This window comes from Condylura cristata, unplaced genomic scaffold (genome assembly GCF_000260355.1).
Source record: "Condylura cristata isolate star-nosed mole 26May11 unplaced genomic scaffold, ConCri1.0 scaffold00038, whole genome shotgun sequence".
In the NCBI taxonomy this organism is placed as follows: Eukaryota; Metazoa; Chordata; class Mammalia; order Eulipotyphla; family Talpidae; genus Condylura; species Condylura cristata.
In genome coordinates this window covers 6,530,694-6,552,322 of record NW_004567139.1, presented here as the reverse complement: position 1 = coordinate 6,552,322, position 21,629 = coordinate 6,530,694, and the positions used below count along the sequence as shown (strand labels likewise).

The 21,629-nt window shown below is 51.9% G+C and overlaps 1 long non-coding RNA gene across 1 annotated transcript in view; it reads left to right on the top strand.

The window, feature by feature from the left end:
* The first annotated feature begins 3,956 nt into the window (after positions 1-3,956).
* Positions 3,957-21,629, top strand: part of LOC105854420 — a 151,074-nt gene continuing 133,401 nt past the window's right edge. Inside the window, exon 1 of the long non-coding RNA XR_001146107.1 lies at positions 3,957-4,081. This is a non-coding gene — a long non-coding RNA (uncharacterized LOC105854420). The remainder of the gene's footprint in view (positions 4,082-21,629) is intronic.

Below are 21,629 nucleotides of genomic sequence, written 5' to 3'. Positions count from 1 at the left end.
TGAGAGGGAATGTCCCAGAAGAGCTTTGGGCCAGGACCTTCTATTAATACAGGGGGTTCGCGGGCAGGAGAAGCTGTCTCCAGAGCCCGTTCAGAACCCCCTGACACCCCTCCTCATGTTGTCCCACAAATGTTGGTCTGGGTGCCCCACGTCATTGTCAGGTGTGCCCAAGGGCCCCAGTCCAGCCTGGGTCCACCTTATGGTCCTCATTGTAGGGACCTTTCCGTTTTGTTAGAACAGGGAGAGAGGAGTGAGGGGTGCAGGCCAGAATTGGGGGACGGGTGAGGAGCGGTTCTGTACACTGTATTGCTAGTATTCCCTTCACGTTGAACCACACAGGTTATACCCAGGCGTGCTGAGGTCGAGAGAAACACAAGCATTGGAGGAGTCGAGAACAAAGCATCAGATAACGCGCCCATGACCGGCCGTGGCGTGGTGGGGAGGGGGAGCTGCAGACAACTTCCCTCTGATGAAGCTACTTGGTGTGTAGAGACCCACGTGTGCAGAGGAAACTAGAGGAAGCGGGTTTGTCCTGGAATCGGAGGAGGCCACGGTGGGTGGGCATGGCTCCGTGCTCTAGATCTTAAGTTGGGATGATGGGTTCCAGGGATTCGCCACACGAGGGGCCCCGTGATGCCACCGCAGATGTTGGCCTCTGTCTGGGTTTGGCTCCCTCCTCAGTGGGGTCACGGGCACGTGACTGCAGGTTGGCTCCAGGTAGTTCTCCCCTGAGTTCTTTGTCTCACTGCCAGTGTGGCAGCACAATGCTCCTAGGCTGTAGGGCAAGTTTGCTGCAAAAGATAAGATAACTGGCTGGCAGTTTGTTTTCAAGATCAGTCTATAGGTAGCGAGCCTTAAAATAGTGGATGGAAAAAATGGGTCGGTGACAGAATGATGGGGGTGACAGAAATGTGGACGCAGGGAGCGGAAGCTGGATCCCCCACGGCGCTAGCACTCTGCACACACCACTCCGCAAATCCTGGCCATCTCCCCTCCCAGAGCCCAGGCCAAGGCCCAGAGAGGCACAGCCTGCCCACAGGCCGCCCGCCGCTCACCACCCCTGGCCCAGAGCTCACGACGGGCCTCAGTTCATCTCGATTGCACGGCTCGTTGAAGCGAACTGTCAACAGGTACAGGGCATGTCGCCTTACAGTCAATTCATTATGTGGTGAAAAGGCTTCTGGCCAAGAACTTTCAGTGCCTCTTGGGCACACCTCGGGTCAGAATTATGGGAGGGCGCTATAATTCCGTGCCCGATGCATCGTGCAATTATTGGCGGTGAAACAGACCAGTTACATGTCCTTCGCAGATCAATGTGTCACGGTTCTGCGAGAAATCCGACAGAGTTGCCGATGTTACTGATTTGTGCTTTTTCATCCGTGCATCCTGCTTGGAGCTCGGGGCTGACATGGCTCAGCCGAAATGACAGTTTCATTCACAGCACCTTTGTGGAATTCACAAAGAGCGTTTTACCGCAGCAGTGTCGCAGAAAGACGTCCTTTCACGCGGGTGTCGGGACAGAGCGGAGAACGGCGGGCTGGCTGGAGGGAGGGTGCGCGCCCAGCTGCTCCCCCCCCCTTGGGGTGTGCACTGACTCGGTCCCCAGCTGGTCTGCGGTGACCTGGCGGTGAATGCGAGCGATTGTCATGTGTTCGGGGTGGGGCTGGCCACGGAGTTCAATAATTAATTTGCCACAATTAAACCAGAGACTGCTGTCTCCAGCAGCAGATAAGAGCTAACAGCAGGCCCGGGAGAGGCGGCTTTGACAAGCTGGTCGGTGGTGGAGGCCAGGCCTGGCTGGCGCAGGGTCAGATGGGCCGTGTTCTGTGGTGGTGGTCCTGGAGGTGGAGGGTTGCTGCCTGCTCACTCTGGCCCTCTGTCTGGCCATTGGGGCCAACCAGCTGCTTGCCGAGCTCTGACTCGCTTCCCTGAGAAGCAGTCACAGAAGTCAGCGGTGGCACCGGCCGGCCCGGGGGGATGCCTCCTTGGGCAACAGCAGTGAGGGCTGCAGGCTGTCCGATCATCCCCCCAGGAAGACCTTTCTGCAAAGCAGTGACCCCCAAACAGCTGACGACTGCATGCTTGCTGAAGCCCAAGTTCAGTGAGTGCAGGAATCCCCTGATTCCTGTCACCACCAAGTAGGGACCCTCTGTAGAGCCGAGGGGACCACGTCCCACAGAAGTCGTGCTTTGCCTAAGCCAGTAGCTCCAGAATAGCAGAAATGGGGGACGGGAATCCACCTCACCCCTCTCTCGGGGTCTCTCAGCCCGACGCAAACTGCCTCCTCGAAGGAGCCACAGGCAGAGAGATTTAGTTCTGTTTAGTTCTCCGGTCTTCTTGGCATTCATCAGCTTGTGTGGATACACACAGCACACACACAGCAGGCGCCACACGCCACACGCCTGTGCACACATCACACGCTCCACACAGCACATGGCACGCACGCATACACACCCCACCTTTGAGGGACTGGTGTGAACAGGCCACAGCCACCATCATTTGTCCCCAGGGTGTCTGTGGGCTGGCCAGGGTCTCCTGCAACATCCCAAGAGGTCCTTAGACCCACAACACCTGGCCGCCCCAGCCTCCTCCTGACCCGCAAGGTGTCTGCAAGGCCACACGTGGGCCGCAGCCGCCGGGCCAGGCTCATCTTCACAGTTGCCCTGGGACCCCGTGAAACCCCCCCGCAAAGGAGGGGGGTTGTGGGTGGCGGGAGCCATCCGCTGCATGCACCGTTGTTCAGTGGTCTGGTGTGGGTGAGAGGAGTAGGTCACTGGGCTAGTGAGCTGCAGTCCGGCAGGAAGCCGAACCCCCAAACACAGGCTCGCCAGCCCCAGAGTCAGGTCTGCAGACACTCCGAGACCAGGTGATGGGCACCCCTCCTCCAGCGCCCCCGCCCAAGTCGCTGGCCAGCCCGAGCGGGATCTGGCAGTGACCAGGAGTGCTGGTGTGCAGGGTCCCCACCTCCCCTCCTCGGTGAACTCCCGTTTGGCCTTGTCCCAGGTCAGAGAAGAGACCAGTGTGTTGTTGCAGGCACTTACCCTCCCCCCCGCCCCCCCGCTCACTCTGGAAGACTAGATGGACTCATGGACCGCCATGGACAGAGGGACAGGCAGAGAGCAACTGCAACGTCAGGGGTGGCCTGGGCTGGCGGGCGGGGCCAGGACCCAGGGCCGGGGAGGGCTTCTCAGCCTTGGCCCGAGGACCTCTGGTCCAGACCTCGTGTGGTGTCCCCAGGGGGAGCAGGAGGACATCACCCCGCTCCTGTCCATCCCGCCCTGGCCATCTGCTCAGGGGAGCTGGGGCAACAGTGAGCTCAGCCCTGACGCAGGTGTCAGGAGGTGGCTGAGTCTTGCGCCCCATCTCCTGGTGGCCCCGATCCTTCCCGGCAGCGAGCCTGCTTGGGAGCTTGAGGAAAGGCACCCTCAAAGTCCTGCTTCTCCTCAGGGTTCACGGACGGTCAAAGGAGACTCGAGTCCACCCAGCGGGCAGGGGCGGGAAGCCACACAAGCGCCCCTCCATCCCTTCTCCAGAGGGGACATTTCCGCCCTCCCCACCGCCCCTCCCTGCTGGAAGTGCTTGTTTTCCCCGCCGGCCCCTGGCGCTGCTGCCCCTGGAAGGCCCCCTCCCCCGTGGAAGGCCCCCTCCCCGCGGTCTGGGGACACCTGACTTATTTATTTGCTCAGGCCGGGTTGCTGGAGCACAGGGTGAGTTCGGGTCTGTTAAGTTTGCTCCTTTTCCTGCCTGGGAGCCGGGTAATGAGTAACGATAGCGTGCCACAGGCAGCTGTCCCGACTCACCCAGAGACGCCGTGGGAGCCGTATAAGGGAGGGTTTGTTCTGGCCCTTCTCAATAGTTCCTTGTGCAGGAGGCAGGGTGATGGGAGGGAGGAGCGAGGGAGAGAGGGAGAAAGACCCAGACACTCAATCACCGCGCTTCTGACAATTCCTCTCTCCTCTCCCCCACCCCCGCCATGTTCCCCCCACTGTCACCCCCTAAGGAACTGAAGACTTGAAGACTCTTCTCACCAGCCCCGTGAGCCTGGGGACAGGCTCCTCCGAGCCTCAAAGGGCAGTTTTTGGTGAGTCCACGGATGTCCTGGAGCCCGAGGGCTGCGTTTTAACTGGGGTGGTCTGGCACTGCTCACTAGCAGATGACGCTGCCTGCTGTCTTGCAGTTCACATAATGAGCCAGTAAATCTCTGGATACCTGTTCCCAGCGTGACGTGCCTGGGTCTGCTGTAAGGCTTTTCGGAAAGGGCTTTCATAAAGCAGCTCGAGTATATTACGGGATTAGTCAGAGGCCTGCAATCAGCGTGCTCGTGAGGGCCGTGCTTGACTTTCATCACGGGGACAAGAAAGACCAAGAAATAAATATCTTGCTCACTTGGTCTTTGGGAAATCTCCGGAGCGGTCGTCACATCCATCCACTCGGTTCACAGGTCGTGAACACCTGTTGCCAGCCAGCTGCCTGGTGAGGGACTAAGGAGGGTGCAGAAATGCCCGAGCATGTTGCTGTCCTCAAGCTTGCAACATGGGAAGAAACCCGGGAAAGCCCCCGTGTCCTGCGCTAAGGTTACAGCAGATAGACTGGTCTGTGCCCTGCGGAGAGCCAAGCAGGTGTGGAGGGAGAGCGGGGGTGGGCAAGATGGTAATCCTTTAGGCGCTGCAAGGGAGACTCAGCTGCAGGAAGTAAAGCTAAGGGCAGTTTCTCCTCCAGGCAAAGGAAAGTGTCTGCAGAGCAACCGAGGCAGGCAGCTCAGGGTGAGCTGGGGAGGAGAAGGGGGAGGGTCAGCTCTCACGGCAGAGGAGTCAAGACACACAGCTTATCTCAGACCTCGCAGGCAAGGGGAGTAAGACGCATTTACAGGGAAGGCATGGAACCCGTTAGGAGGACTTCCGGCGGTCCCGGGAGGGGAAGTGAGAAAGGGTGGGCCAGGTGGCCAGGCCAGGGGCGAGGAGGGCTTTGCAGCTAGGCAGCTGGCGGAGGGGAGAAGGCCAGGCGCAGAGGCCGGAGAGGCATGGCCCCGGGGGAGCCGCGGTGGGGGTGTGTTGAGTTCCAGAGGCCCGTGGGCCCCAAGGCAGAGACCCCATAACCCGCTGGAAATGCAGATCTAGGGTGGGAGACGTGGGCTGCAATGTCTGTCCCAGCCTCTGGCCAAAGCTGCCACGAGGTGGGAACCCCCTTGAGGCGTGGACCCCAGCGCCCCTTGTCTGGCCTGGTCCGACCCCCCTCGGAAGGTGGGCTCAGCCACGGTCCCTGGCAGGCGCTTCTTCCGACGTGCTGTGCTCTCTAGATCCTGGAAGCAGCTTCCCAGCCCCGTCTGACTTGGAGAGGGGTGGGGTGAGGCTGTCCACTGGGGCTCGCCCTGTCCCCTCCATTCTCGGCCACCCCCATTCCTTGCACAGTTCCCCTCTAAGACTCTCCTCACTCCCCCAATTTCGATGCCGTTGAGCCCATGCTGGGGTGCCCAAGAGGCCACAGACACTCAGGACAGGTCTTGCCCCTTTCTCGTGGGAGGCACACGCCTTACCACTGAGAAGAGCTTTTATTCACTGAATGATTCACAAATTTTCTCAGTTTGTCTCGCTCTGGTTCTTGTTCGTTTGCTTTTTACCACTTCTATATTCCACCTCATGCTTCCTGCTCTGTCAGCTACCGTCATCCCTGCAGACCTTTCTCTTAACATGAAAGCTAGTTGTTATTCCAGGTAGAAGCCAGGCCTTCCAGAAGCTTCTATCTTCTTTCTCAGGATGCTGTTAGGGGATGACGCTTCATTAGCTGGGTTCTTCTAGAGCAGGCAACCGACATGTGGAACCAACATTTCCGAAGCAGAAGGGAATTCCAAGCAAGAGAATTTGCTTTTTGTTCCAGCTGCTTGGAAATTTCTCCCAAAACTCGGAGTGCTCTCAGCTGCAAGGCCATTGCTGAGAGTGCCTGTCTCTTAGTGCATCCAGAGCACCCGCAGTGATGTCCTTCTACCTCACAACAGATTGCTGTGACTCTCCCCACCTTCAATTTAGCATTTAGTTTTGGAATTGAGCTGTTAGTTGCAAATACAGGACACACAACAGAATCAGCATGGACCCATAGCTTTATGGGGAAGATTCTGGGGCAAAAGAAACAACCCAAACTGGGCCCTCCCTGGTGGTGCAGTGGGTTAAAGCGCAGCACTATCAAGCTGGCTGCAGCCTCTTCAGCACATGTTCGATCCCCAGCCAGGGAGTGACCGACATGGCATGACAGACCTCTCCTGTCTTCCCGCTGCTCCCCCTCAGCAGTGGATTTCAGTGGCTCAGCCTGTTCTGCTGCTCGCTCTGTCTCTGGTGACTCCTCTCACTGCCCCTGCACCTCAGGCCTGTACCCCAGCTCTGTATGCATAAACAAATTTTTGAAAAAGCCAAACCAATGCATGAAGTAGCAAAAGGCAAGATGGAGAGAATACCGTGCAGCGGCAGGACACATATGAAGTGCTCTTCTCTACGCTGTAGCTTTTTCTCGCCTTGCTGGGCGTGTCCTCATGTGGCTGCCCGCCTCGCCTTTACTGGCCCTTGAGCTTCCTGTATTCTTTCTGGTTAGAAAAGCCCTCCGGTCTGCGCTTGCACTGGCTCAGGCAGATGCTTCTACTCGGCTTAGAGGCTGTACCCACAGGGAGGGGGAGGGCCGTGTAAGAGCGAGGTTGCCTGGCTGAGGTTGCCGCAACCTCAGAGGAATCCTTTCCAAAGGAAGGGAGGTGTACCAGGCAAACGGGTGTTCATTATGGGCATCAAACAGCAGCTATTTTTAGGAACAAAGAAATCAGTGGTGCAGAGACTTCACTAGGCTCCACAACACCATATTAACATATTCGCGATTTAATAGAAGCTATCAGCTAAGCAAATACGCAAATTGGTGTTTTTACTGCCATTGGTAATTGCAGTGTGAGTGTCTGGAATGGCTCATTATTTTCTGATTGCTGATGGATGACCTTAGTTACTTGATGGGGTGGTGATTGAAGCTGTGTGATAATGAACTGTAAACGAGATGACATAGGCGCAAGCCCAGCTGACGTGACCTTGGGCAGGTGTCTTAACATGCCCGACCTTGTTTCCTTATCTGCGAAAACGGGAATAACGGTATTTGTCACCGCAGAGTGTTGACATGGGGCTCAGGGGGGCATGATGTTTGTGGACAGATGTTGTGTCCTTTGCAGCTCATTGGTTTTCAGTCAGGAGAAGGGGGAAATGCTTCCCACGTTGGAGATGGAGTAAGCAGCTCTGGAAAGGCTGAGTAGTCGCTCAGGCCACACAGCAGAGTCAGGATCGGAGTGGCTGGGTGTCCAGACCCCCGCCTGGTGCTGTCCACATGGCTGGAGACGCGTCAAGAATGGCTGCTGGGTGACCACACAAATCCCAGCTTTGCACAGGGAGGACACGTCCGACTTCACAAGTGACAAGTCCTTGTGGGCCCCCAAACGCTTGGAGCCAGTGGTCAGTGAGGTCATCAGGAACCCGACTTCCTTCACTTTCACTTTTCTAGCCCCAGAGATGCCATCATCCTAGATGGTTGCCACTGGCAACTGAGGCCACATGCTTCTTGTGCACAAAGGGAAAAAGCGAAACACCGCTCATCAGCTTCACAGGTGTCTATAGCTAGCCTGTGTCTAGCGGCTAGACACTGCTATGTCAGGAACACCCCGAACTTAGCAGCTCAGCCACAAGCCTACCCTGGGTTAGATTGAATAGACCCACGGGTCGGAATTTGGGCAATGTTCAGCTGAGTATTTCTTTTGTCTTATGTGGCCTCAGTGGCTGTCCTGGCTACATCTCTGACTCTGGGTGGTTCACCTGAGCTCTTGTGAGAGGATGACGGCAGAATCATACTCTCAACTTCTGGGAATTTTCCAGAGTTTCTGAGGGATTCTGTGGTCCAGAATCCCAGAGACAGAGTTTCCAAGAGACTGCACAGCTCTCGTGATTTAACTTTAGAAATCTGGGAATGTTATTTGTAGCACATTTTCTTGGAGAAGCAAGTCATTAATTTCCAGGCTCAAGGAGAGAGGCAGTAGACCCCACTTCTTGGTGAGAAAAGGAAAGAGTTTTGGGGGCCATCTTTGTGTGCTCTTTGGCCAGACTGGGCCAACTGATGGCAGATTCATGAACCGCTTTTCTTCCAGGTAGTAACAGCTGCTGGAGGAAGGTCAAGTGCTGATTGTCTTGGATGCTCCTCTGGAGTGGTGGGTCCTGGACAAATCAGGGAAGTAGAAAGAGAGCATTGTCTTATTGTATTCCCTGGCATACAGACACGTCAAAAATAAGAGATAGTCTCTGTTGTTCCGCCTTTTAAACAGGTGAGGTTGCACACTGTTTGATAAGTGACAGAATTAGAATTCAGACCTGGGTAAGATGGACTCATTTTCCAGAAACCACATCTCTAACCTACTATATAGATTATCATTCTACACTGTCTCGTAGTACACCTATAGACACACATATACACACAACCCTACCTGGCATGATCTCAACAATAACAACAAATGAGTCCATCTTCATTCATTATTTCAACAAATCTACACTCAGAGTCTCCTCTCCACTGAGCCAGGCCTGGTACATGGGTTAGATTAGAGAAACCTGCTCCAACAGATAATAAATGATCTGTGTGATGAATTCATAAAGCAGGTCATCCGCTGGAAGCTGATAGTGCTGTGGGAAAAGAAAAGAAGACCTACTTGAGGTAGCCTCACCCATTTAGTTTTGATTTTGTTGCCTGTGGCATGTCCATGAAATTCTGCCAAGAACAATGCCATGGAGTTTTCTTCTAGGAATTTTAGGTCTTATGTGTCAGCCCATTTCGAGTTTGTGTGGTATCAGACAACGATTCAGTTTTATTCTTTTGTGCGTGGGGGTTCCAGTTTCCCAAGCCACTCGTTCCACTACCCTCTTCCCATTGTGTGTTCTCGGTATCCCATTGAAGATCAGTCGTCTGTACTGATGAGGGCTTATTTCTAGGCTCTCGTTTCTGTCCCATTGGTCTCTATATCTGTCTTGATGCTGGGACTATACTATTTTGATCACTACAGCTTTGTAAATATTTTCTAATCAGGAGGTGGAAGCCACCAGTTTGTTCTGTTCCAAGGTTGACTTGGCTTTCCTTGGCCTTTTGTGGATAAGCAAATGGATAAAGAAAATGTAGTGTACAGTCATGCTTCATTTACTGACAAGGGTGTATTCTGAGAAGTGAGTTTATTGGACATGAGAGTCAGTGGACATCATGTGTGAAAGTCGTTGAGTGTAATGACACGGTCCTGTTGAGTACAGCCTGCTAAGTGCCTGGGCTGTGGAGTACAGCCTTTGGGATTTGCCATATGTGTGATCTGCCATGGATGCCTGAATGATACATAAAATGGAATATGACTCAGTCTTAACAAAGACGATTTTGCAGTACACAGCGTGGATGAATCTTGAGGATGTTATGTTAAGCGAGAGAAACCAGTCACACAGAGGCAGATGCTGCATGATCCCACTTAGAAGAGTTTTCTAAAATTTTCTAACTCACAGAATCAAAGAGTAAAATGGCCAGTGCCAGGGACTAGAGGGGAAGGAGGAGGAAAAGGCTATTTCTCATCAACAGGACATAGTTTCAGTTAAGCAAGATGATTATGTTCTCAAGAGCTGCTGGGTAACTCTGGGCCTGTACTCAACAATGCTGTATTGTACACTTAGAAATGTGTTAAGAGGGTAACTCTCTTGCTAAGTATTTCTGCTACAATAAGATCAATTTCTTTAAAAATAAGAATGAAAAGTAGAGGTGAAGAGACTCTTCAGTGCCGGAGAGGCACTAAGAAGCTTGATTGGGGGCTCAGAGCTTTTTAAAAGGGGGGGGGGACTTAAGCAAAGACAGTAGGAGGTAGCTTTGCATCTTCCTTTTGCTGTGTGTGTCTGCTGTCTGGTACCCTGTAATATATAGTGGCATCTGGGTATGAAATGTGTGTTACTTAGTGATGGGCTCTCTCATTATTTCTGACTTCTAATTTAGGACCATCAACAGACCTATACACTCGTCACATACACAGAGAGAGTCTGTCATTCTTCCTGAGTTCCGACGACCTGGGTTGAGTCAAGTCATAGATTTCAGAACAGGAAAGAATGTCGCCCCACCCTTTCGTTTTATAAGTATGTTCTGAATACCTGGCCAAAAGCCACACGGGGAACTGGAAATACAATGAGTGATTGATACGAAATCAAGCACATGGACGGAAGCACAATTCACAGATGGTCAGGCATGTAAGTCAGTCAGTTCTTGGCTTGTGTTAGAAATCTTTAGCCCTCACCGTTTGCCAGTAAGTATTATAATTCAACTGTTTAACATGCTTTCAATGACATTGGGTTTGTGTCATTGCCACTTTAGGTCACATGGGAATTATAGTGATTTGGAAACAGGCCTTTATCCTCCAGGTTCAGCTGAAATGCCTTACTGAAATCAGACTGTCACTCAGAGTTCCCTTTGCACAGGGGTGCCTTATTCCTCCCGTTAGTTCCTTCCTCCCCCTCTGACCTGCTGACAACTGCAATCAGCTTTCTGTCTCCATGGATTGGCCTATTCTGGACATGTCCTATAAATGAAATCCTAGAACAAGGAACTTCTGTGCTGGGCTTCATTACTTAGCACAATATTTTCAGGTTCCTCTGTGTGGTAGCAGGTACTATTAATATCTCATTCCTTTTGATTGCTGAAGAATATTCCATCATGTGGTTATGTATTAAATGACTTATTTATTCCTTCACAGTTGCCGGACAATTTGAATTGTTCCTGTTTTTTTTTTTTTTCTTTTTGGTTATTATGAATAATGCCACTATGAATATTTATGTACAAGTTTTTGTGCGGGCTCATGTCACTTCTTTGGGGTTGACACCTTGGAGTGGAATTGCTGGGTAACTCATTGTTTAGTCATTTGAGGATTGTCAGACTGTTTTCCAAAAGACTGAGCCATTTTACATTTCCTCTAACAGTATAGGAGGGTTTCAACGTCCTCAGATCCTCCCCAAGACTTGTTTTTGTCATTTCATCTTTAGACACAACAGTTTTACTACTTGCTCTCCTATTTGGATGTTACCATTTGTTTTTCTGTCCTTCTCGTCCTGGCAGGAAGCTCCAGTACAAGTTGAGGGCATGAGAGTAGACCTCCATGCCTTGTTTCTGACCAAAACACCCAGTCTTGCACCATTAGTTCTGGTCTCATCTGTCAGGTCACCAGATGGCAGAAAACCCCTTCCATTCTGACTTTGTTGAGTATTTTTAATATGAACAAGTTGGGGATTTTCTTATGTGGCAATTGAGATGATCATGTCCTTATTCAATCACTATACTCTAATGAAGTGATTTTTTTTATGTTAACTTTGCATTACTAGGACATAGGCTAATTTATTGTGATGTTGTGATCTAGCATAAGAACTATAGCCTTGATTTGGGTCTCTATGTCTGACACAGATCTCTTTAAGACAATCCCATAGAATTTCCTGTGTCCAGAGTCAAAAAGTCACCTTTTGCTACTTTAATGAAGTGAATTTCAGATCCTGCCTAAGTCAGGGGCAGGGTGCCAAGAACTGCCCACGAGATGAGATGCAGTAAAAGCAGGTGGCATTCACCTGTGAAGTGACCTGGGCCTAGGGTTTTCCTTGTGTGAGGTTTCTCTTTATTTCTAACTCAGTTTCTTTAGTTTCAGTAGCTGTATTTCCATGTTCCCTTTATTCTTCCTCACAGCCTCGCAGTCACTTGCCGAGGAGAAGTTCTGACGAGCGTGTCACTGGGGGATTTCACCACTGTGCTAGTATCACAGAGTGTCAACACAAACCCAGAGGACATGGAGGCTGTCACTGACCTAAACAGTAGGTCACCGTCAGTTTTAAAAACATGGAGGCTGGTGGTCAGTTTGTTAAACCAGATAGGGGAGTGACTCTTTCTTCCCCTGAAATGACTCTGTTGACAGAGTTGAGCCTCCTGTGTGGTTTTGAGAGAGAAAACCATGGAGTGAGACCCCACACTGTGGGGACCTGCATCCCCAGGGCCACAGAGTCTGAGAAGGTCATTCAGCTGAAAATGGGTCTATCACGTTGCTGTCAAAGGGTGTTGAGGTGATTGGGGGAGACGCCCCTCCCAATGCTCGTACCTAACAGGTCCTCAGCGATGGTCAATTTGCTCTGCCAACATCTGACAAGCACCTACTTTGTGCCGAGTGTGCTCCTAAGAACTGGAGAGACAGAAGTGAACACAACCTGAGTCTCTGATGGTTAGATCTCAGCAGGAGAGACACCAAAGCCAAGACATTTATGGAGAGGGTTGGGGGGGGGGCATGCTTCTGCCTGATTTTAAGCCCACACAGGAATCACACAGCCGGGGACCCCCATGTTGAATTCATAATGAATGGCGCTGGGTCAGCAGACCTGCCTGATCTGTACCCAGACGAGCTCAGCTGAAAATTCCTCTTCCTTCCGGGTAGCCCTGAGGCTGTCCTCTGAGCACAAGTTTGGACCTTCCAGGCAGGGCTGCTTCTGCCACTCCATCTCTGAGCCAGTCTTGCTGCCTCTGAAGAGCTCAGTTGCTCTGGTCGCGCAACCTGGAGTCTTGGCTCAGGTTCTCACCAACTGTTGACTTGCTCTGGAGAGGTCAGACAGGTCACTCGCGGAAGGCCCTTCTCGCGGACACAAAAAGGGATGTGCTCCCACCCCATCAGCCCATGGGGTGCCGTATTGGGAGGGGTCAGGGAAGTGAAAGTCGACCAGAGAGGGTCTACCTAAGATGGCAACATTTGGGCAGAGAATGGAATGAGCCAGAAGACGCAGGGGCACAGGCCATTCCAGGCAGAGGGGGCTGCATCATCATGGGTCGTCTTCTCCTCTCCGTCACCTTGCACCCCTTTCTTCTGGGACTCCACAGGCTGGGCGCAGGCTGCGTCCACACCCGCTGAGGTCAGAGCTGAGTCTTAGCTCTTTGATTCGCCTTTCAAGTTTCCTAGAGAATGGCTAGAATCTGCCTCCCCAGAGAGACTCTCTGCACTGATGTATTTTTTCAAGATTCATTTATTTAGATTTCTTTCTTTATGCATACAAGAACTAGGGTGTAGGCCAGAAGTGCAGGGGGTGGGTGAGAGGATTCAGCAGAGACAAAGAAGGGGGTGGAACAGGCAAATCTACTGAAATCCACTGCTGAAGGGAGCAGCGGAGAGACAGGAGAGGTCTGCTGCACCCTGTGGGTCACTCCCTGGCTGGGGATCGAACTTGTGCTGCAGTGGCTGCAGAAAGCTTCATAGTGCTGAGACTTAACCCCCTGTTCCACCAGGGAGGCCCCGGTATTTCTTATTTATTAAGGAGAAAAGCAGAGGGCCCTCCGTGGTGGTGCAAGGGGTTAAAGGGCAGCACTACACAGTGATCCAAGATCTGCTGCCACTGCAGCGAGTTCTACCTCCAGCCAGACAGTGACCCACATGGCGCGGCAGACCTCTCCTGACCCACCCGCTGCTCCCCTCAGCAGTGTATTTCAGTCGGTCTGCCTGTTCTGCTCCCTGCTCTGTCTCTGGTGAATCCTCTTCCATACACACTCCCCCCTGACCCCACCTCTGGCCTTTACCCCGGTTCTTGTATGCGTAAATAAATAAATTTTAAAAAAGAAAAAAAGTCAAGAAGCAAGACTGACATTTCAGTGTTTCCTCTGATGAGTTACATGCATCTGTGAATGAGATATTTAGGGACCCCGGGGTCCTGCCCTGCGCCAGCCTCGTGCCTACCTGCCTGCCTTCTGGGTCATCGCGTGTGGCTCACTTTCCAGAGAGAGAAGGCAGCTCTTGTGTGCTGCAATCACCTGACATTGCTTACTTCCCTTGACTGTCATTGTTCTTTTCTTTCCTGCAGCTTCTGGGTGGCAGGTCTGGGGTAGGGTGCGGGGTAAGGGGAGGTCCCTTGACGCCAGGGACCTGGTTCTGTTCCTGGGTAGTCAGACCAAATCTCATTTTCTTTAGGGGAAGCTCATGCTGGTAACAGGACTGCCTAACTGGGAGATCTTTTGAAGTGTGCCTTCAGATATCAAGTGAATATTGGTAGACAGTGTGTCGGGTGGAGGGGAAGGAGGCTTCAGAACCAAACCTCCCCACACAGTGCACCGTCAAATTGGGTCTTGTCTCCACCAGGGCTGCTTCTGGGAGAAGCTTGGTTCTTCTGGGATGGCCAGGAAGTGGTGGCTTCCTCACCTGGTTGCTCTAGGTGAAGATTGTAGACATAGTTCATTTCATTGTGCTTCGCTCTATTGCTCTTTGCAGATACTGCGCATTACAAATGGAAGACTTGGCAACCCTGCTTTGAGCAAGGACATCCTTGCTCATGTTGTGTCTCTGTGTCACATGTAGTTAAGGTGTGCACACTGGGAATTTTAGACATAATGCTGTTGCATACTTTCTAGAAGATAGTACGGTGTAAGCATAGCTCGTATGCGTTGTGGTATTCATTTTACTGCTGTGGTCCAGAACAAAACCTGCTGACTTCAGAGGTGTAGCCATGTTAGGTTCAACTAAACAACATTTCTGACCTTCTCTTGACAGTCCAGGCTGCTAGAAGAATCCATCGTCAGGTCAGCTCCCTCCCCTAGAACTTGGTGGTTGCAGATTCCTAGCTGTGTGACGTCTGGGGAGTCTCTTGCCCTCTCTGGGCCTCCCTTTCCAAATCTGAAAAATGAAGCATTTGAATGAATTCCTCAAGACTGTGCTTGTTGACTCCAGGTTGTTGGGTTGTAGACTTGTCATTTTTCCCCATCCTGGGCTTGGTAAATAAAATTCCCTCAATTGATAGTTAATGAAATGAATGTGCAGGATGTGATACTTGTCATTCTGCCTCAAATCTAGACCCTGCTGATGGTGCCCATGGGACATGATAGCTCTTGACCCCAGTGGTGACCTGGACTTGAGGCTAACCCATTTTCCTGAAGAGGACCCAGATTCTGGGGACTCAATGGCTGACCTAGAACTTGAATGTGGGTCCTTCATCTTTCATCTGCGGTTCCCATCAGCCTCAGGAGAAAACCCTCAGGTTGTACCATTAGCTTTCCTGGAGTTTAAAGGCAATTTAGTTGTCTGCCTGCCCTGGCCCGGGTGATGTCCTTAGGTCTTTCTAGGTGAATTTTCTCACCTAGAAGGGGGTTGGTGCTCATGGGCCCCTCACCTGGGCTGGGGGGCAGACTTGGCTATGTGTGACTATTTACCCCTCCTTTCTGCGATTCTCTTAACCCTCCAAAGTCCTCAGGAACAAGAAGGAGAACTTTCAGTGTGGGATGAGGTGAGTGAGGAGGCCGATTTCAGAACCCCCAGCAAACAAAGCCTCAGTGTTCCCAGGGCTGGAAGGTGTGGCCTACTCCTTTCTGGGGGGGGGGTAGGAGGAGGGGTGGGGAGTGGCAGTTCCCAGCACTGCTCAGAAGCATCCCTACCCACCTGACCCACTCCCTTAAGGGAGAACCCATTCTAGGAGGAAGGGAGGGCATCTCTGGAGAAAGCAGGAAGGAAGCTCTGAAAAGATCTGCATTACAAAGCCTCTTACAAAATCCCGGCAGGGCTTCTGCTGGCTCCAGGCAGATGTGTCCCAGCAAGTCCCAGGCCCAGCTCAGCTCCCCACTGCACCTGCCCTCCGCATGCCTTGCGGTGACGCCATGTTTGATTTTGCTAAGTCTGTGAAAGGGAGAGGCGACTACTGGATGGGCCTCTGCCCTCTGGCACACTCTGAAGCCATTCTACATCTCAGGGAGGGGGGTTCTCGGCTGTAGAGCTACATGCTATCTGTGGGAGCCCGTGGGGAGTCACCCGGACGTGAGCCCTTCACTCCCGTGTGGCATAGCCGGTGCTGTGCTTAGCTCCGACTGTGCCCTGGCACCGCCGCCCGCCTGCAGCCAAGCCTCAGTTCCTTTCTCATCATCCTTCAGCCAAACCTCTCAGAGTCAAGTCCTGCAGCCCCAGTGGTCCTCTTCGTTGCATGTCTTTGATGTCTAGGAGTACATGCTCGGGCGGTCACCTGGTTGTCATCCATCTTGTACGAGTCCTTGCTCCACACTGGACCTTCCTTTGTCCTCTTGGCTAGTCTTTTCTTTCCTTGTTACTGCTCTCTGATTCCTTCTGCCAAAAGTCTGAAAGAGTTAAGTGGGTAGTTTACCCCTTGATTGGCCTCCCCACGAGAGCAAGGATCTCACCTCTGTCATGAAATCCTCAGTGTCTACCATAGTGCCGGGAGCTACTGGTGGCCAAACAGATGTTTGTTGAATGAATGAATGAACGAATGGTCATCATTTGTTGTTCAGTCGAGAGCTGGAACAGACAGCTCTAACTCTTCACAGTACTTCCAGGGCGCACGCACTCTTTCTGCATGGGGACTGCAAACTTCCTCGATGCCAAAAGCCATCAAAAGTATTGACTGGTAGAAGGGTGTTGGCATGTAGGTGCAGGTTACTTTATTCTGCCAGCTTGGGCAGCCTGCTGTAATACCAGGCTTTTGGGTGGAGCTTTGTGGGTGAAACTTCCGGGAATTGATTCACTACCACGTGGGGAGTGAGATGGTCACACTCACCTGCATTTACCTGAATCGTTTACATGCTTTAACTTTGTCAGGAGCCTAAGCCTGTCGGCAAAGGACAGCAGTCAAAGTGTCTGAGCCCCTACTGAGGGCATTTTTAGACAATATGTGATATATTTCTTGACCCCAGCATGATTGGGGTTTCTGGGAGGAGCCAGAAAGGCACCTGTGTGAGTAACCCGTGAAAGGAGCGTTCTGTGGGCGCTAGTGGTCCTTAGTGTGGGACAGGGCAGCGGAAGGTCTGGGAAGACAGTCCCCACTGCAACGGGGTGGGGAGACCAGCCAGTGCAGCCTTGAAGGGTGAACCTGGCACAGGGCGTGGCACAGACGAGCCTCTCTGCAGTGTCGAGGGAGGGCTGAGAGCCTTCCCGTCACAAGGGAAGTGCGTGCAAGGTGGAGGGTGAATGTGTCAGAATAGTGGAAACCAGACATTTCAAAGCATGGTTCTGGGAGGCAGACAATCACAGGCGTGGAGAATCTGAGCCCAGCCCAATGTGGGTGATGTCTTATTTCTTTTTAAACATTGATTTATTTATGCATGCAGAACTGGGGTGCAGGCCAGAGGTGCTGGGGGGCGAGATGATTCATCAGAGACAGAGTGGGGAGCAGAACAGGCAGATCGACTGAAATCCACTGCTGAGGGGAGCAGCGGGGAGACAGGAGGGGTCTGCTGCGCCATGTGGGTCCCTCCCTGGCCGGGGATTGAACTCATGCTGCAGTGATGTGACAGCTTCACAGTGCGGCGCTTTAACCCGTTGCGCCATTAGGGAGGGCCCGGGTGTCTTGTTTTAGATTCTTCTCTTTGGGTGACAGTAATTCATCAGGGAGCTTATCTTTGGAAGTGCAAGTGAACAACGGGGGAGAGCAAATCGGGAGGAAGAGAGTTGCTACATGGTACATTCATGGGGACTTGCAACGATGCGCACTGGCCACCCTCTGAGGCGCTGCGTAGAATAAACTGCAGAAATGCCAGAGAGAGGGTGGGAAGGATGGGCTATTTGCCCAGGGACTCCTTTCCCCATTGCTGAGGTAGATGAAGTCCCTGACGCTACTGGGTGCTTTCTGAAAAGAGGGGAGGAAGCCTCCAGAAGGCTGCTGGAAGCATTGTGAGCAATAGAAAGCACAAGGGAGCCATAGCTGGCTGCAGCGGGAGAGAGTTACCTGCTAGAAATTCCCACGGGCTTCAGGGGTGCTCAGGGCACAGTGGCCATTGGGTGAAGGCAGATGGGCAGATGAAGACCCTAATTTTGCACCACGAAGAGGGAGGCCTAGGCGCTCCTTCCCTGGACACGCATGTGCATACCCAGTGGCCATCGCCTAGAAGTCTAAGGGTCAGGCTGGCCCGTTCCAGGACCACCTGGTGGCCCTGAGTTCCCCCTCCCATGACAGCATTTGCTGCCATCGGTTTGGATTTGCTTGCCTCGGGTTATTTGTCTCCCACACCAAGTGCAGACAACCCAGCCAGCCACCTGGGGTTTGTCCATCTCTGGACTCCCACTGGCCAGAGAGCCCTGGGCTCCTTCCTTGCACTGTCCTCCCTTTGATATTTTTAAGCGCCAATACCACATTCATCTGCATATCCTCATCAGCGGAAATCAGGTCCGGCCGCCTGAGAGATTTCCACAGGATGGGACATCAGGACAGGCTGGCACGTTGTCTTTCCTCCATGTCCAGCTACTTCCAATCTCTCCCTTGAACGGCTACATCAATGAAAGTTCTCCCAAACACATGGCTGATAAAGAAAAGAAGTTTCCAGAGGGAGACATGGGGTAGCATCCCATTTGCTAACCCAAGCTCTCTGTCCAGGGGGTTCTGGGCAGAGTAAAAGTAAGATGCCATGTGTATATTTTGTCCATTGGCAAAATGACAACTTCAAAGAAATGTGCATCGGCAGGGGCAGGCTGGTGTCCGGCCTGGGAATCGGCATTGTGAAGTGAGCACGGGTGTGTAGGTGTGGTGGGTGGTGGCTGGTCTACACAGACTCCCAGAGCTGCCAGGGCAGCTGAGGAATTGAGTTTCAAAATAGATTTAATTCACTGAAATTTAAATAGTCCCACTCAGGCTGCGGTGTGAGGTGGAACACTCGCCAACAGCTGCGACTAAGCTTTGTCCATCTGTGATCTCTGCGGGACGCCTGTCGGAGAAACGACTGTGGCACCGATAACGGTCATGACAATAATGCTTTATGGACTCGTCATTTGCTCTTTGGGGAGAGACTCTTTTCATGTGCACTATCTTCTGGAAGCTTCCTGGTGGCCCTTCTATTGGCTGCATAGAAACAGTATTTACTGAGCGCTGGCTTTGTATCACCTACTGTCCCACCTGCCTTCCACATGTGCTTCACGCAGCCCCATGGGTCACCCCATCCTGCAGAGGACGGCCCTGAGGCATGGCCGTCAGCTTCCTCCTGGGGTCACTCACCTGGAGCAGGCCAGCTCTGGGCTTTGAGCCTACGGTCCAGCCTGGCTCAGATCTCCTAGGCAGAACCTGGCGCTTGGCTGCCTGGGAGACAACATCGTCCTATGTAGCTTTTTCCTTTTTTTTTTTTTAAAGATTTATTTATTTATGTTTACAGAACTGGGGTACAGGCCAGAGGTGTGGTGGGTGAGAGGATTCACCTGAGACAGAGTGGAGGCAGAAGAGGCAGATTGACTGAAATCCACTGCTGAGGGGAGCAGCGGGGAGACAGGAGAGGTCTGCTGTGTCCTGTCCTGGCGGGGGATAGAACTGGTGCAGCTGTGGCTTCAGAGAGCTTCATAACGCGGTGCTTTAATCTGCTGCACCACCAGGGAGAGCCCCGCTTTTTCCTTTTTAACAAGTAGGCGAAACAAAGGAATAGTAAGACTTTCCCCGAAGCCTGAGCCCAAGGCCAGCCAATGTGCACATCCTGCCATGGAGAGAGGCTCACAGGATGTGGCAACAGGTGGGTCCTGGGCCTCGCTGCCTGTCCTCCGGGTTGCACGGGTGACTGTGGACAGAGGGACGGTGCTGGGTCTGGGCCCGCCAGGTCCCTCCTGCGGTACTGCCACCATCTCGCCTCCTCTCTCTCCTGCCTCTGAGCCTTCTCCATCCAGCACTTTGCTTGTTGCCAGACAGAACTGGTGAAAACCTCCCTTTCGGCGCCAGGGAATAGGGTGGGGAGAGATGGGTGGGGAGAGACGGGTGTGGGTGGACCAGGAAGGTGGCGGAAGGAAGGAGGGCGGGGCAGGGGGTGCTGTGGGGGTAAGGCGGAAGGAAGGACACTTACCGGTAGCCGGTTACTGACAGGCTTTCTACCTTACGCATTCTCATTCCTGCTCCTGCAAGCACGATGCACTCTTCCAGGAACAACCCCTGGGGCAGAGCAAAGATTCAGCGCTCGCTGCTGGAACTGTACAGACCCACCGTCTGGAAATGTGGAGTAGGGCAGAGGTTTGGGGGTTCAGTCTTGACACTGCCATTGATCTGCTCTGTGTCATGAAGCAGGTTGCTAACTCCTCCCCACTTTGACTTCTTTATCTCTGATAAGGGCTGAATAATAGCACCTACCGCTGTCATCTCAGGAAATAATGCAGCATGATACATCAGCAGTGCTGAGCACACCACCTGGTAGATAGTGAGCGCTCAGGGAACACCAAGGTCTGTGTCTGTGGGGTTGGCACTACCTGTACAAACAAATCAAGAACCCCATTGCAAGCTCTGCCGTCAGTCGGGCATCCTTAATGCCTCTGCTATGCATAAGTAATATTCTCAGCAATGAGAATGGGAGACTGGTGACAAAGAGGAATAAATGTGTGACCTCAAGGAACTCAGTCTAGACAGGATTCCAAATGCTTGGATTCCAGCTGGATTGGGCCGATGAGTTGTCAGGCAGTGGGTATCTCAGAGGACTTCTTGGAAGAGGTGGCAGATGAGCTGACTTTGAAAGGTAGGCAGAAGATGAACACAGTTCTCCACAAGCATAGGTGAAAGGTGTACTGGGTAGTGACTGGAACCACGATGGGACTAGAGAAGTTTGATGTCTGTTTGGAAAAAGCAACTATTTCTGTTAGCTTGGAGGGTAGCAAGGGTTGTGGTGGGGGACAAAGATACAATTAACAAGGAGGTTAAAGTCAGACTATAGGAGACTTGATGACTGCGTATCGAGTTCACGTGTAACTTTGTGCACCTTAAGGGGATTCTGGAAGTTTTTTTTTTTTTTTTTTGAAAATTCTCAGATATATTGACTTGAAATTTAAATTGCTAACTCTCAATTGGACATGGAAAAGCAGAGTTCCAAGGAGACCCAAGGAACTCTTGAAAAGGGGCAAATTGGACGAACATTCACAGAATAGTAGGACACATACATTTCGTAAGAAGCAAATCAGCATGATGCGGGGACAGTTAGAAAACTTGACCCAGGGAATGGAATTGCAGTATGAACCTGCTCTAAAAGATACACGAGGAAGTTGATACTGTCACTTTTGGCCAACTTTATGTGGGTGAGATATTTAAAAAGCTTTCATATATATATTTTGACTTTTAAAAGAATACTTCATTTTCCAATGGATGACAGGACAGTTGCAAAGGTGACTTCTACCCTCTACCCACCCAGTGTTTTTTTCTTATTAGCAGTGTCCATTGATAATAATGAAGGAATCACTATTAACATCTTATTATTGACTAAAGTTTATATTTTATTAATATTTCCTTATTATCTTATGTCAATTTTCTGGCCCAGGACCCCATATTGCATTGAGTGGTCATGTCTCCTTGGGCTCCTCTGAGTCGAGGCAGTCTCAAATTTAGCTTGTTTTGATGACCTTGCCAGTTTGTTTTTTTTAAAGATTTATTTATTTATGCATACAGGCCAAAGGTGCAGGGCGGTGAGAGGATTCACCAGAGAGAGAGAGTGGAGAGCAAAACATGCAGATCCACGACGTACATTGCTGAGGGGAGCAGTGGGCGGGTCAGGAGAGGTCTGCTGCGCCATGTGGTCACCTCCAGGGCAGGTGGGGATTGAACTCATGCTGAAGTGGCTTTAGCTTCTTCGTGCTGAGCTTTAACCCACCAGGGAGGGCCGACCTTGCCAGT